The sequence below is a fragment of the Diabrotica virgifera genome, chromosome 10, assembly GCF_917563875.1.
Source record: "Diabrotica virgifera virgifera chromosome 10, PGI_DIABVI_V3a".
Classification (NCBI taxonomy): Eukaryota; Metazoa; Arthropoda; class Insecta; order Coleoptera; family Chrysomelidae; genus Diabrotica; species Diabrotica virgifera.
In genome coordinates this window covers 102,772,911-102,787,705 of record NC_065452.1, presented here as the reverse complement: position 1 = coordinate 102,787,705, position 14,795 = coordinate 102,772,911, and the positions used below count along the sequence as shown (strand labels likewise).

Below are 14,795 nucleotides of genomic sequence, written 5' to 3'. Positions count from 1 at the left end.
AATATAATCCTTTTATGTCGATATTTGATCGAGTATTGTATCGATATCGTATCGAAAATCGAAATCAATATCAATACGATATTTTTATAAGAAAGTATTGCCGATATCAATACACGATACGATACTTCATTGGCATAACCAATACAATACTCAATACTTAAAAAGTATCGATATTGTATCGTGTCGTGAAGCTCTAACTTTTATTCATATGTTTTACATCGAAAATGTAGGTAGTTGGTAGTCTAGGCGGGATCTGTTTTAAATTGGACAATTTCCATAGGAGTCTATATTTTGCTGGAATCACTTCAGGATGTAACTTCTATCAATAATCGCAAACCTTGTGCTTAATTTTTTATTTTACAAATCTGAAAAAATCGATAATTTTTGTTTTTCGCGCCCATATTTTCTCCTATAAGTCGAGAGGTATGGCCCCAACATATGTATGGAAATAGGCCTATATAATTTATATAAGCTCTTTATGAGAATAATTACTAACAAACTGGCACCTAATCTAGATTTTCACCAACCACTAGAGCAATCCAGATTTAAGAGTGGCATAATGGAACGAATGGCCACCTATAAGTAATAAAATCCTTAATAGAGAAAGTTACAGAATATAACAAACCATTGATATTAATATTTGTAGACTTTAAGAAAGCATTTGACTCAGTCCAGAATAGCTCCATGTTAAGAGCTCTTACAGAATGCAATATGTATTGATCATAGGTACACAACTCGTCCTCGGAATATACAGTGATGAGCGCGCTAATAACCGGCAAAATAGCGCAAAAGATGGAAAACGTATAAAATTATGAGATAAAAAGAAATAAAACTAGTAGAGATCTCAACTTTAGCGATAGTAACATATAAACTGACATTTTATTGATTGTTTCCCACCTTTAGACGTATCAGACGAGTATTTCAACTAAAACTGTCACTGTGACAGTGGCATTTTTCAAACTCGTCCGATAAGTCTAAAGGTGGGAAACAATCAATATAATGTTAATTTATAAGTTACTATCGCTAAATTTAACACCTCTAGTAGGTTCATCTCTTTTTATCTTACAACTTAATATGTTTTCCATCTTTTGCGTTATTTTGCCGGTTATTAGTGTGATCATCACTGTATATGTACCTATACAGGGTGTCCAGAAACTCTACCGACAAACGAAGACAGGAGATTCCTCAGATAATTTTAAGACAATTTAACATTTAACCCAATTCACCTAGTCCGAAAATGCTTCTTAAAGGAGCTAGAGCTCTTTGAAGATGGCGCCATGTAATTAGATTTTCTTAAATACCTCCGGAACGCTTCTATTTAGAAAAACGAAAATTTGTATACATATTTACTTTCCAGAAATGAATCGATTCCATCCATTGCGAATTTCTAGTACCGGTCATAGGCGTCCGTTTTGGGTAGGGCAACGGTTATTTTATCGCGTAACTTTTTTGTCTTAAACTTTTAAGCATTTTTGACAGTGGATTATTAAATTGTGAGGTATTCTAGTACTAAAAGAGTTTTGGGAATTTAAAAAAAAAATTGAAAAAATTTTAAAAAACGATGTATTTTACCAATTTAAAGCAATAGTAACTTTTAGTACTCGAATATCTCATAATTCAATAATCTAGTGTCAAAAATACTTAAAAATTAAAAACAATAAAGTTATGCTATAAAATAACTGTTGACCTACCCAAAACGGACGCCTATGACCGGTACTAGAAATTCGCCATTATTGAAATCGATTAATCTCTGGAATATAAATAAATGTACCAATTTTCATCTTTCTAAATAGTTTTTTTTTAATCTTTTTTTGAAATTCAAAGATCGAAAAATTTTCAAATCGATTTATCTAGAAAACGGTGTATCCTATCGACTTAAAGTAAGAGTACCTTTTATTACTAGAATACCTCACAATTTAATAATTCAGAGTCAAAAATGCTTAAAAATTAAAGACAAAAAAGTTAGGCGATAAAATAACCATTGCCCTACCCAAAACGGACGCCTATGACCGGTACGAGAAATTCGCAATGGATGAAATCGATTCATTTCTGGAAAGTAAATAAGCATACCAATTTTCATTTTTCTAAATAAAAGCGTTCTGGAGGTAATTAAGAAAAACTAATTACATGACGCCATCTTCAAAGAGCTGTAGCTCCCTTAGGAAGCATTTTCGGACTAGATGAATTGGGTTAAATTGTCTTAAAATTATCTGAGGAATCTTCTGTCTTCGTTTGTCGGTAGAGTTTCTGGACACCCTGTATAATAGCGCAACAACTGCAGAATGTTTTATGGCGACACAAAGACATTTTCCTTGGAGATGGATATTAGGCAAGAAGACACTATATCTCCTAAACTATTCATCGCTTTGTTACACAGTGCCATGAGAAACAATAATTGGAGAAGTATTGGAGCCAACATAAATGGGGAGTTTCTGAACAACATGAGGTTTGCAGACGACATATGGTTGATGGGTTGACATACCTGCCAACTTCTTCAAGACCTTCAGGGCTCTTGTAGTTATATGAGTGGGCCTTAAAATTAACTTTTCCAAAACATAACACATGACCAACCTTGTACTGGCCAAAAAATCGTTCCTAATGGCACGCAAATTGAACAACGTATGCCTCTAGGTAAGCATCTGGGCCACGAGAATAAATTACAAGTTGCACAGAATGGAGAGGTCATCTTCATCAGTAACTCTACAACCCTTTTTGGGTCCTGGCTTGTTTTAGGATTTTCCGCCATTCTGTTCTGTTCCTTGCTTTGTTCTTCCAGTTGGTAATCTCAAGTGTTTTCAGATCTTGTTCCACTTGTTCCATGTCCTATGTAAAGTTTGTGTCTTCCCTTTGACCTTCTCCCTACTGGTGTTTGCCTTATTATATGTTTTGGTGTTTCGGTCTCCAACATCCGTTCAACATGGCCCATCCAGCGCAGATCTTTATGGATGTTATGACGTCAGGTTCGTTGTATGCTGGCGTATAGTTCAAAATTATATCTTCTGCGCCATACGTCATTTTCTTTCACCCCCTTATATATGTGTCTGAGGATATTTCGTTCAAACGTACCTAATAAGTTCTCATCGCTTTTCGACAGTGTTCATGTCTCTGATCCATATACAGAGTGTTTCATTGGGAAACGGAAATACTTTAATTGTGAATAGAGGTCACCGAGGCGGTTCTAGGTATACTACATTTTCTGCCCTACCGACTTTTGTAACCGAGTTACAGGGTGTTTTATCGATTTTGCCAATTTTTTTCTAAGCCATAAATTAAGAACCATCCTGTATATTTTTTTCATATTTGGTACACATGTGTCTCATCCAAAACCCAAAGGACCGACATACTAATCACAAGAAAAATCCAGGTCCGGATTAATAAAAAATTATAAAGTAATTGTGACCTTAAAACAACACCCTGAATATTGAAATTCTGAAAATCTGTTTGCATATTGGAAAAGAGCACAAAAAACTTAAGTCTAACCGTTTGCTTCAATTTTTTGGTCAGACAATTTTATGACTTTAATTTTGAAATTATATTGAATTTTTTAAGAACTCTGACATTGAAAAGCAGGTATTATTAACTTTTAATTATAAATTATTAAAGCTATTGAATAAATACTCATTTTAAAATTAATCAATACTTATTTACCACATTGGAATGACCCAATTATTAACCACAAGAAAAATCCAGGTCCGGATTAACAAAAAAACATAAAGTAATTGTGATCTTAAAACAAAACCCTGTATATTGACATTTTAATTTGTTTGCACATTTGAAAAGACCACGAAAATCCGAGTTTAACGGTTCACTTTTATTTTTTGTGCATAAATTTATTAACTTAGATTTTGCAATTAAATATATTCAAATTTTTAAGAACCCTGAAGAAGAAAAATCACAAGAAAAATCCAGATCCCGATTAACAAAAAAACATAAAGTAATTGTGATTTTGAAACAACACCCTGTATATTGAAATTTTCAAAATTTGTTTGCACATTTGAAAAGACCACAAAAATCTGAGTTTATCGGTTTGCTTTAATTTTTTGTGAAGAAAATTTAATGACTATAATTTTGAAATTAAATATATTGATACTTTTAAGAACACTGAAATTAAAAAGCAGATTTTTAAAGCACTTTTAACAATAAATTATTAAAGTTATTAAATAAATACCCAATTTAAAAATAATTCATACTTATTTACGACATTCGAACGACCCACTTACAAATCACAACAAAAATCCAGGTCCGAATTAACAAAACAATATAAAGTAATTGTAACCTTGAAACAACACCCTGTATATTAAAATTTTCAAAATCCGTTTGCACATAGGTATGAAAAGAGCACAAGAAACTACAGAGATTAAACTTGTAAGTTTAATCGTTCGGTTCAATTTTTTGGCCAGACAATTTAATGAATGTTGAAATTATGTCGAAATTTTTAAGAACTCTGGAAACTCATAATAAAAATTTCGATATAATTTCAAAAGTAATGCCATTAAATTGTCTGCACAAAAAATTAAAGCGGAAATTAAACTTAGTTTTTCGTGATCTCTTCAGGTGTGCAAACGTATTTTAAAAATTTCAATATACAGGGTGTTTTTTCAAGGTCACAATTACTTTGTATTTTATTGTTAACACGGACCTGGATTTTCCTGGTGATTAGTAAGTGAATCCTTCTAACGCAGTAAATAATAACTGATTATTTTTAAAATTAGTATTTATTCATTAACTTAAATCATTTATTATTAAAAGTGCTTTAAAAACCTGCTTATTAATTTCAGGGTTCTTAAAAATTTGAATATATTTAATTGCAAAATTAAAGTTAATAAATTTATGCACAAAAAATAAAAGTGAACCGTTAAACTCGGATTTTCGTGGTCTTTTCAAATGTGCAAACAAATTTTGAAAATGTCAATATACAGGGTGTTGTTTCAAGGTCACAATTACTTTATGTTTTTTTGTTAATCCGGACCTGGATTTTTCTTGTGGTTAATAATTGGGTCATTCCAATGTGGTAAATAAGTATTGATTCATTTTAAAATGAGTATTTATTCAATAACTTTAATAATTTATAATTAAAAGTTAATAATACCTGCTTTTTAATGTTGAGTTCTTAAAAAAATTCAATTAATTTCAAAATTAAAGTTAAAAAATTGTCTGGCCGAAAAATCGTAGCGAACCATTAGACTTAGTTTTTTGTGCCCTTTTCATATATGCAAACAGATTTTCAAAATTTCAATAAACAGGGTGTTGTTTTAAGGTCACAATTACTTTATAATTTTTTGTTAATCCGGACGTGGATTTTCCTTATGATTAGTATGTCGGTCGTTTGGGTTTTGAATGAGACATATGTGTACCAAATATTAAAAAAATATACAGGATGGTTCTAAAGTTATGGCTTAGGAAAGAAATGAGCAAAATCGATAAAACACCCTGTAACTCGGATATAAAAGTCGGTAGAGCAAAAAATTTAGTATACCTAGAACGGCCTCGGTGATCTCTATTCATCATTAGAGTATTTTCGTTTCCCAATGTAACACCCTGTATAAGGGCCGCTTTTATCAGTGATTTGTATATTTTGCATTTGGTTTTTCTCGTGATGTTGCTAGATCTTAGATGTTTAATTAGTCCATTATATGTTTTATTAGCAATATGTATTCTTCTCTTAACTTCTTCGCTGGCATTGTTATCTGCGGTAACTAGTGGAGAGGTCAGTGTTAAATATATCCCTCAGAAATAGAGTTTAAAATAAAATACCTACTTAGGAGAAAAACAACAGGACGCAGTTAAAAGAATTACAACGCTGAAATGAAACTGAGCGGGACATGTTTCTGGATTCAAAGATAGAAATGGACCAAGATAAGTTTAGAATAGAAACCTAGACATGTTGCTTATTGTAATCGAGGACGTCGTCCGACATCAAGCGCATTCAGCACAACGAGATTCAGGGTGCTCAAGATTGGATGCAAATGCCTATGTTCAGCAGTGGACTCAAAACCGCTAATGATGATGATTTATTATATAAATGTGTTATAACTCTATTATTGTATCTTAGCCCAGAATTTTTATATAGTTTGAGAGATAAAAAACTAGCCAAAAATCTTATTATTCAAATGTAATTCTAATAATGTGCGTTGTGCTTGAACACCGTGAATATTTAATGACAGTTTTCTCAGATTTCAAATTACCTCATATAACATAAATATTCTATGATACTTTTATTAGACCGGACTGTATCGTCGCCCCCGCCAGCGAAATTATTCCGATTCAATTTTTTTTGCACAAACTTACTCAAAAAGAGGTCCTTATAAGATATCCACAGGGTGCCGGGCGGTGCCGTGGTCAAAAAATTATTTAAACAATTTTTTAAACGAATTCACAAAAATAATTTATTCATTTCGAACAATTTTTTTAGATAATTTGGGTCATTCTGAGCAAAAAGGGTCTCTTGTCATTTTTCTCTAAAATTGATTGTTGTCGAGTTATATGCGATTAAAAATTTGAAAAATGCGAAAATGGCCGTTTTCAAGCTCAATAACTCGATTAAAAATTATTATTATGACATTCAAAAAGTGACCAAATCAAGTTTCAAACCCCTTCTTCAAGTTCCTGAAGAGATTTTTGTCATTATTTTATTGCAAAGCTGTTATTTTTAATTATTAACAATTAGCGCTATAGTCCAGGATTTATCGTCGCCCCCGTTAGTGAAATTATTCCGATTCTATTTTTTTGTACAAAATTACTCAAAAAGAGGTCCTTATAACATATCCACAGGGTGCCGGACGGTGCCGTGGTCGAAAAATTGTTTAAACAATTTTTTTTTTTAAATTCACTAAAATAATTTTTCACTTGAACAATTTTTTTTAGATCATTTGGGACAGTCTGAGCAAAAAAGGGTCTCTTGTGATTTTTCACTAAAATTGATTGTTGTCGAGTTATACGCGATTTAAAATTTGAAAATGCGAAAATGGCCATATAACTCGACAACAATCAATTTTAGAGAAAAATCACGAGAGACCTTTTTTGCTCAGAATAACCCAAGTTATCTAAAAAAAAATCGTTCGCAATGAAAAAATTATTTTTGTGAATTTGTTTAAAAAAAATTGTTTAAACAATTTTTCGACCACAGCACCGCCCGGCACCCTGTGGATGTGTTATAAGGACCACTTTTTGAGTAAGTTTGTGCAAAAAAATTTAATCGAAATAGTTTCGCTAACGCGGGCGACGATACAGTTGGACTATAGCGCTAACTGTTAATAATTAAAAATAGCAGCTTTGTAATAAAATAATGACAAAAATCTCTTCAGGACCTTGAAGAAGGGGTTTGAAACTTGATTTGGTCACTTTTTGAATTTCATAATAATAGTTTTTAATCAAGTTATTAAGACTTGAAAATTGCTATTTTCGAATTTTTAAAATTTTTAATCGCATATAACTCGACAACAATCAATTTTAGAGAAAAATGACAAGATACCTGTTTTACTCAGAATGACCCAAACTATCTAAAAAAATATTGTTCGAAATAAAAAAAATATTTTTGTAAATTTGTTAAAAAAAATGTTTAAACAATTTTTAGACCACGGCACCGCCCGACACCCTGTGGATATCTTTTAAGGACCTCTTTTTGAGTAAGTTTGCGCAAAAAAATCTAATTGGAATAACTTCGCTAGCGGGGCCGACGATACAGCCCGGTCTATATACTAAAATCTTTAATATTAAAATCTTTTTAGGAGACCTTCGTTATTTTACCAGAGCCTAGGAATTAACCAGAATATTGGAAACATCAGTGAGAATTAGAAATATAATTGAAGACTTAGAAAGCCCGCAAGACTCCTAACAGGGTAGTAGGCAGAACTTTCGATACCTACTTTTATCAAATAACCATTTTTGTGAACGACACCGTGCTACATCTTTGTAAAGACCAACTTTAATATAAAAATGTATCATGGTACCTATTAATTAGTCAAACGCAGGATTTTTCTTTAAGCAACCCACAGCTGTGAAGATCTTTTTAATAAAGAGAGTAAACATTTCTAAATAAAAAACATTTAACGTTTGATCCAACAATAAGGCACCGAGAACTTTTGTTTTCAATACTTCCACAAAATTTGACGTGCTGGGAGAAATCTGGCAATACTGCCTTACGCATCAACTATCCCTCTCTCTCACTCCATCACTCAGACTTCGCTGCATTGCTCAATGCCGGCATAGTAGCCTTCGAAGATGGAGCTCCCTATCATTGTTCCTGTCAGATGCGAAATTCGTGTTTTGGTACGTTTTTTAAATTCAAGAATGTGAAGACACCAAGGAATCGACATTTTCCCTCATGGAATAACAGTTAACTTTGACAGCTATTGCGAGATATTAAAATAGTGAGACGTGTGCCCTTACAGTACGACCTTCCTGTCCCAAAAGACGATTGCCATGACTTTCCCAGCAAACTGCGTTTGTTTACACTTCATCGACTTCGTGACGTCATTCACGTGATGGCCACCCTATTTCGGGGGTAAAATGAAACACCCATGTGTCGTCACCTATAAAAATGAAATCCAAAAGTTCTTCCTTTTTGTCTTCAAATTGTTGCATTTAAAAAACGTACCACAGCACGAATTTCGCATCTGTCGGTAACAGCGATCGAGAACTCCATCTTCGAAGGCTTCTAGGCCTGAGTGGTGGGGTGAGAGAGATGAAGCGTAAGATAGTGTTGCCAGATTTCTCCCAACACGTGGTATTCTTTCTCAGCGACGACGTAAGGAACTTTTTTCCGAATGACCCTCATATTTTACTATGTGTGTACACTTTAAAGTCTCTAACTGAATAGGTTGAGGAATTGGGAGCTATTTGTCTCAAGTTAGTCATGCAGAATTATTATGTCTGTATTTTTTAATTTATGTAGGCAAATTTATTAAATACGTAGAACTCATACCCAAATTGACAACTATACACAATTCATCATCCCATCCTACACAACAATTAGCAGCCTACCATAACATGTTACATAGATTGACAGAAATTCCCATGTCAAAAATATCTTCGAGATAGAATTGAACATCATTAAGCAAATAACAGTAAGCGATGGGTACAACGAACAAATAACAAAATTTTAAACCATAAACTGCATAAGAAAGCCCTGAAATTAATCTTCCCACCAACACAGAAAAAACCAGTTCCTTCTACTCTATCACGTATGCAGGAAAGATATGCCAAATACAAAAAAGAAAGGAGTAACATCAGCTTTCAGAACAAAAAACAACTTAAGCAAATACATTAAGAACAATAATAGTCCAGGGCGCATCTGTTTTGAGATGGACGTTGAGAGGTGACTGAAATTTTTTTGCGGAAATTGCTTGAAAATAACTCAAAAAATAATATTTGAGTTATTCTCCCACTCAAAATGGTCCGGAACATTGTTTAAATAATTAAAATGTCAAAATATGAAGGAAAAATTCGATTTTTTTATTGGTTTTTTGATTATAACTTTAAAACTATTCATTTCTGAGAAAAGTTGTACTGACATAAAAGTTGCGTAATTAAATTTTCTACAATATAGAATTGGTTAAAAATTAAAAGAATAGTCACCCTTGTTGCAAAATAGCAATAATTGCGAAACAAAAACATATAAAAACAAGTATTCGCATTTTACGTATTTCAACCATTTATGCTACACTTAGGACCTTCATATTTTATCCAGAAAAACTTTATGATATAGTAAAACAACACTGTAAATTTCATTAAGATCGGTTTAATAGATTTTGCAAAATAAATTTTGCAATCCAGCTTTCGCAAAAAAAATTCATTTTTTTAAAATGTTGCAGGACTGAAATAAAAGCAGATAGCAACTTGAATTTTTTTTTTGATTATAGAAGTGTACTGTCTCTTTCATTTTCAATTTGCAAAATTAAAATCGATTAATTACTACGGCGTCAGGAAATTTTTTAAATAAACATTAATTTTTGGTGCTACGCGCAGGACAGCGGTGTTCGATTCACACAAGTTGATTTCCACCAAAATTTCTTCCAATCTTTATCTAATATATTATTTTCTTACTCTATATTTTGTTGTATTTTAATATTTTAATTCCACAAAAATCAAACTAATTTCATTATTGTTTATGAAATATAGTTTAAACAATTGCATATGTTTAAAAATAATAAACTTTTATTCTCTAAGTTAAAATATATGAACAAAGAAAGTTTTTGCTAAAAAAGTGTTATTTTAAAGGATAGAGTATGTGTTTTTATTTTGCAATAAACAAATTTATTTATTTATATCGAAATGTAATAAAAATTAAAATGTATCAATCATTATCAAAGGTCATTGGAATGCCCAATCAGAGCAAACTATCCGCTGTCCTGCGCGTAGCACCAATAATTATTGTTTATTTAAAAAAATTCCTGACGCCGTGGTAGTATTTCGATTTTAATTTTGCAAATTGCAAATGAAAGGTACAGTACACCTATATAAGCAAAAAAAATCAACTTGCTATCTGCTTTATTTTCAGTCCTGTAACATTTTGAAAAAATGAATTTATTTTGCGAAAGCTGGATTGCAAAATTTATTTTGCAAAATCTCTTGAACCAATCTTAATGAAATTGACAGTATTGTTTTACTGTATCAAATAGTTTTTCTGGGTGAAACATGAAGGTCCTAAGTGTAGCATAAATGATTGAAAAACGTAAAATGCAAATACTTGTTTTTGTACGGTTTTTTCGTAATTATTGCTATTTTGCAACAAAGGTGACTATTTTTTAAATTTTACAGTACAACTTTTCTCGGAAATGAATACTTGTACAGTTATAATCCAAAGACTAATAAAAAAATCGAATTTTTCCTTCATATTTTGATATTTTTATTATTTAAACAATGTTCCGGACCATTTTGAGTGGGAGGATAACTCAAATATTATTATTCGAGTTATTTTCAAGCAGTTTCTGCAAAAAAATTTGAGTCACCTAATGTACTAATATTTTTACAGATGCGCTCTGGTCTATAAGAGCCAAAAGAAAAAGCAATTACAGAGTGGTGTATACAAACTGACATATGGTGACTGTCCAAAAACGTACATCGGTCGAACTGGCAGAACCTTTGATAAACGCATAACAGAACACAAAAGGGCTTTTAATAATAAAACAAATTCTACTTGCACAGTTCACCTAGAACATAATCGAATCGCTTATTTCAGAAACAACCTAAGTCACATTTGGACAGTTTACAGGAGATGAAAAAAACGTTTTTGTAAGTCCGGGACTAAGGAGGTTTCAGAAATATATGAATATTTTAAATCTTTATAAAATCAATAACTATGGTTACGGGAGTTAGGTGTATTTTGCATTAAATTGTGTGTAACCCACAGAAATACATATGTTAGTGTAATAAACTCAAAATCGCCAAAATGTGACTTAGGTTGTTTCTGAAATAAGCGATTCAATCATTCTTTTAAGAACAGTATTATATTCTTCATATTCAAAATAAAGGCCACCTTTAGGTATAAGAATCTATGGAAATTAATAAATTAAAAAATACAGATATAATTCTTCTGAATCACCAACTTGAGACAAACAGCAGTTATTCAGTTAAATACTTTAAAGTGCAGAAACACATTTAAATAAGTCACCTGAGAAAGGCACTCTGCCGAAACAGCTGTAGTGACATTAACATAATAAATTTTATGGAAGTATTGTAAACAAAAGTTCTCAGCGTTTTATTTTTAGATAAAATGCATTTTCATCAAGGAACGGATCCATCAATTAATTAACGTACTTATCTCTTATATACCGCTCAATATGATATCAAAAATGAATAATGTCAGCCGAAATATGTGTTCTAGAATTTTAGATGTAATAGGTTGATTAAAAATAGTTAAATTCACTCTATATCCAAAATTATATGGATAAAGTTTTTTATTAGACATCTAGAAAGAAAGCTCTTGTTCTTTGAGTGTGGGTGTGGTTATAGAAGATGTGCCTGTAATAAACTAAAACTATTTGCAATCCTTATTTAGCTAATTTAAGCTCAGCTTACCTTTGTAATAATACAGTAGTTCAGTATATTTAGGGATACGAGTGTAAGATCATACGCTATTGATAAAACTAATATGTTTAATATCTCGTTTTTACCATAATATAGTCATATTAGAAAAAAAATTAAATACATAGAATAAACATATATAACCGCGTTCAGAACTTCTATATCTCTGTGTAATTAAAGAATTCACTATTCATCCTCAATTAAATTTACAGTAATCTACGAGAGGAATTGGTGAAAATTCTTTTAAGAGTTTATCAAGCTCCCATTTTTTGCGAAGAGCTACTTTATGTAAGGCAGTAATATGTTAGTTAGTTTTATACCTAATGACCTTTGGACAAATTGTGATTTTTTTCTAAATATACTGGTCTACAAATGCTTAATGACATATTTTCCTTGCGTCCAACAGTCAACAACCGAGTCCGTCATGATTATCGCAGGAATCTTTTTTCTTTTTCGATTTCTTAATCAGAACTGCGTAAGTTTCTAAAAAGGTGCTCAACATATTTACGAAGAATGGAATCATGTGCAGGTGAACCGACATAGGAATAGACGTTGCGCGCTAGCAAATTTCAAATTATGACAGACAGCACTCAGTTGATCGACAACTACTTAGTAAAGATGTTGAAAAAGTATCTATTCGTTACAAAGTACTCGTTACTTACGAATACCGAAACCAAAGATTACTATACAGAGATCCAAATCGTTACTTTGATTACCTACTCTAATTACTTCGTACCAATCGTATCAGAGCGAGTAACGACTAGTGTATCTATTTTGATTACTCTGATTACTTCGTACCAATCGTATCAGAGCGAGTAACGACTATTGTATCCACAACCAGTACACTTGATTACTTTCTACCAATCGTATCCCAGCGAGTAACGAGTGTTATCGAATATCGTTATCGGTATAAAGCGTTTTAAGGATGTAAGCCTCAGAGCCTCACACTGTGAAGGTGAGGAGAAGATAGAAGATGAAACAGAGGGAGGTATAATGGAGGTAAAATATGTAATGTACGTCATTAACAAAGATCGAATGCGAGAACCCTATATTTTTATCTAGATCTATATCTATACCTATATAAAATACAAAATACCTACATACCTACTGAGAAATACGATTCTCGATATGATTACCGGTACTCAAATACAAAAGTAACAAAAGTTATCATAGTAATCAAATTAGTTTTATCCCTTAAACAGATCGGTGAAGGTCGTTGTTATATCGGAATACCTATACAAAATACCTACCTACTGAGAAATAAGAAATACGATTCTCGATATGATTACCGGCGCTCAAATACAAAAGTAATCATAGTAATCAAAGTAACGAATACTGTAAATGATTACTTTATACAAAAGTAACGATTTGTAACGAATACTCGAAAGTAACTATATCACTACTGCTTAGCTGTAGACGTGGATGTTGATAACTTTTCTGTCCAATCTCAATTTTTAATAATGGTTTCAACAATTTGCCATAAAAAATAAAACTAAATAGAATTTCAAGAAATAATCACGAAAGTAGGGGACGTTGCCTAGGTACCTAACTACTAAAATAACAAAAAAACATTGTGTCGAAGTGTGGTCAATGTTTAGCAAAATCTGAGCGAAATGGACAGTGACCATGGAAAGTACAAAACAAACTGATTGTTATAAATGTGTTTACTGTACATTCAATAATTGCAATTTTCCTTCAATTAATAAAAAATAGGAGTGATCAACTGTGATAATATTTACAAATATTTAACGTCCTCGAGTAGGGTAGAAGTAGATTTTATCCCATGGGATACAATGTGACGTTTCAGCAACTGACAAGAGTGGCAAATTATGACATTTCATGTCAGTTATAGAAAAAAAATTATATTGAACATTTTTGAAAACATTTTAGGAAAATTCAAAGAAGACGGGAATTACAGACTAGTCAAAACAACTTGTTTATATTATTTCTATAGTAGAAAGGATTTATAGTAACCTAACATTGTTAAAAAACCATTTAAAATTTACAAATTTTTTAAAATTTTAAAATTAACAAATTTTAAATAATTACGTCTATTCCTATAACGGTCAGAGTGTAGCAAAAACGTGAAAATTCAACATTTTAAGATACACTACTATTTATAGGTTGTTTAATAAACAAACTTTTGAGCAACGAATTATTTGTTCATCAAGTTGGTTATTAATGAGATATCTTATAAAAATTATTAAAAGGAATTACTCGTAAACATAGAAATCTTTGAAAAGCATATTTTGCTAAGCTAACACTCCTTTAAAATAAATATCTCTGAAAGATACGAAAAAATGACTAATAAAATAAAAAATAGTAAAATTGGCGAATGGATTTAGTGTCCGCAGTCATATAAACCCAAACAAACAACAACAAATATCTCTGAAAATAGGAAAGCAAAATTTATGTATACTTCATATTAATAAAAAAACATTTCAACTCATTTATCGTTGGTATTATTAGTAGGTATATTAGAATTATTTAGTTGTATTGAGCGTGATCTTCTTTAACTGTATATATCTTGTGGCTTAATGTCTAACTCTTTTTCCATGGTGGATTTGATTGATTCTCGACTCATGTTCATCAGGAATTTATTCAATGCTTCTGGTCTATGAGAGTAAAGGGAGAACACATCATTTTAATATCTCCACCATGCTGTGGGTTTTTTGTTTTATTTCAATCAAGATCAAGAGACTTTTGATCGACTTTCAGTTGATATTCTCGGTCCTCTCTGTCATCAAAAGTGGGTCGAGAATATCCGCTAC

General features: G+C 31.6%; 1 protein-coding gene across 9 annotated transcripts in view; it reads left to right on the top strand.

Annotated features, from left to right (window-relative positions):
* The window catches only part of LOC114342198 (nuclear protein MDM1), a 321,915-nt gene extending 312,716 nt beyond the window's left edge, over positions 1 to 9,199 (top strand). For all 9 annotated transcript variants that reach the window (XM_050663612.1, XM_050663607.1, XM_050663606.1 and 6 more), the window contains one exon: positions 7,728 to 9,199. The gene's annotated coding sequence lies outside the window, so the exon portion shown is untranslated. The remainder of the gene's footprint in view (positions 1 to 7,727) is intronic.
* The last annotated feature ends 5,596 nt before the right edge of the window (positions 9,200 to 14,795 follow it).